This window comes from Hippoglossus hippoglossus, chromosome 4, assembly GCF_009819705.1.
Source record: "Hippoglossus hippoglossus isolate fHipHip1 chromosome 4, fHipHip1.pri, whole genome shotgun sequence".
In the NCBI taxonomy this organism is placed as follows: domain Eukaryota; kingdom Metazoa; phylum Chordata; class Actinopteri; order Pleuronectiformes; family Pleuronectidae; genus Hippoglossus; species Hippoglossus hippoglossus.
Genome location: NC_047154.1, coordinates 26981470 through 26983969, shown reverse-complemented (window position 1 = coordinate 26983969; position 2500 = coordinate 26981470). Strand labels below are relative to the sequence as shown.

Sequence of the window (2500 nt, the reverse complement as noted above, 5' to 3'; positions counted from 1 at the left end):
TCTCCTCAAACATCACACTGTCCTCGCTCCGCCCCTCCCCTCCCCTCCCCTCCCCTCCACCGCCGCCGTTCCCGCCAAACTCCCCCTTTGTGTGTGTTCATGTGACCTCGCAGCCACTTGTCAGCACAGATCTGTGCACCAGCTCCTGCTCTTCATGTATATTCCATAGGATCTGTCCATGTGTGTTACAGCTCTCTGCGGGACTATGGGATGTCAGCAGCTGCATTTCTCTGCATCTTCCAGCAGAACGTGCGCCGGGTTCCTCTCGTGCAGCCCCTTCCTGTCTCAACCTATATGTGGGGGTGCGTGTCAGGCCTGCATGGTGAATTCCTCTGAGTGCCCACATGTCAGCTCCTGTCAGTTAATTGCTGTGAGTATGTGCATGTCTTCGGCCTCACGCTGACCCCCCCCCCCCCCCCACACTGCCCAAGGACGACAGGTGTATATATGTATATGTATATATATATGAGTGTGTTTGCTGGAGCCACCAAATCTGTTCTCACAGAGATGTAGAGTTTATCTGCTGGGAGTTTCACACTGAGGACAAATATCCACTTCTGTGTCTCGACATCCTGTTTGTTGAAAAGAAAAGAATTTCCTGGATGAAACATTAAAGTGATGGATCAGATTTTCATCGTTTGAATCATCGCTGTGTGTTTTATTTTGAAGCCAAAAAGTCGTCCAGCTCCTCCCGAATGAACACTGACAACATGGTTTTATTTCTTTTTGTTTCTTTGAGAACCAAAGACTTGAGAAAACTAAAAAAATCTATATTTGCTGTTTTGATTTATGCCTCTTAAATCCTTGGTCCTTAAAGATAATCTCTAATCATGGTAAGAAAAGTAGAAATTAGAGAATTATTGAACAATAGAAAAGAGAAGAGTCTTCGATCCTGACACGTCGCTGCTTTGTGCAGTTCACTGATCTGTGAGCTGCCAATGGGCTGATTCAGAGCTTGAGGTATCACACAAAACTAAATTCTAACTTGTGTTTACAACTTTCTTTGATTCCAACAGAGAAATCTGTTTTCAGAAACGCTGCAGGACCGTGAATATCATCCACTGACATCAGATCTGTTATATCGGAGCTGAAATCAGGACATTCTCTGGAGCTTCTCCTGCCAAAAGACTCCAGGTGAAAATAAAGCAGGATCGTGTCCTGAAAACTCAAACTCAAAGTGAACAACTGCAACAAAAACCCAATAAGTATACAAATATCCTCGCACACTGATCTTTCCACAGCAGGATTTAAACGTCACGTCCTGCCTGAGTCGGACCTGGACGATCTCCTGCTGCTGCTTCAGAGCTCATGTCTGAAAACTTCTCTCATGACTCCACAGAGGATTCAGTCAGTTTGCATGATTCTGCAGATCAGGACCAAAGTCCAGTCCAACAGGTTGAACTCCCATGTGCATATTAAAGGAAACAGGAGAAGTATGTGCAGTGAATCAGCTCCAGTCTGTGACATCAGACTGGAGCTGGAGTTGAACGCGTTGTTCCACCGTCCCGTCTCCTCTCGCTTCGCCTCAGACTCCGGTCCTGGCTCAGATTTTGTGACTCCCCCTCCTTCCTCCCAAAAATAAAGTACGGAGCCAGAGCACTCCCTGGTGGTGCCAAACCTGAACTTCAGCGATTCAAACTCGGCCAACTTTTTAGTGTGTGAGCTCCTCTGGCTCCTCTCGGCCTCGGCAGGCTGATCCCAGGACGCTCGGTCTCAGCAGCGGTTTGTGTTGGATTCAACCGGAGGAGCAGAGAATCTGAGGCTGTGACGTGTGACGACCACACACTTGTTGCTTCTGCAGTTCATCAGTGTTCAGACTCATGGACCTGAGGACTCACTGCACAGTTCTATGATGTTTCTGAACTTTAAGTTGCATCACGTGAACATTCAGTCTGACTCCTCTTTCATTAGAAACACAGTCAAACTGCAGCAGGTTGCACTTTTCAGACGGAAACTATGAAACTGGTCTGAGATCTGCGTAATGTCCAGTGAAACATGACGGACGGTTACTATAGAGACAGAATAACAACCTGATGGTTTAATGCACGAGAGACAGAAACGAGTTACAGGAGGAAGGTATAATGAAGATATGCACGGAGCCGGCTGTTGCCCGGGGCCCTGAGCTGAGAGCCGGCCCCCAGGAGCCACAACCTCCTGAATATTGATGAGCAGATATGGACAGGAGTTTGCAACGCCCCCGTGGTTGGGGTTTCCAATGCGGGGCCCCCAGCTGCCTTTTGGCCCGGGGCCCTTAAGGTCCCTGGAAACGCTGCTGCTCGGACATTTCTGTAGATTTGATGGAGACACCGGATCCAACACAACCAACGTTGTTCCTTCACCTCATCTCAACAGTTACACACTGTTACAACGTCTTACATCCACAGAACGTGGGACTTCATCATCGCACTACTCAGTCATAACTTGATGACACAGCAGCAAACGGTGTCATAGAGAAGATGCTCCGATTCTCAGCCCAACACACATTCACTGTTTTATCTGA

At 47.8% G+C, this 2500-nt stretch overlaps 1 protein-coding gene across 1 annotated transcript in view; it reads right to left on the bottom strand.

Moving 5' to 3' along the window:
• LOC117760597 (phosphatidylinositol 3-kinase regulatory subunit alpha-like) overlaps window positions 1–2500 on the bottom strand; it is a 103410-nt gene that overhangs the window by 42126 nt on the left and 58784 nt on the right. The window lies entirely within an intron of this gene.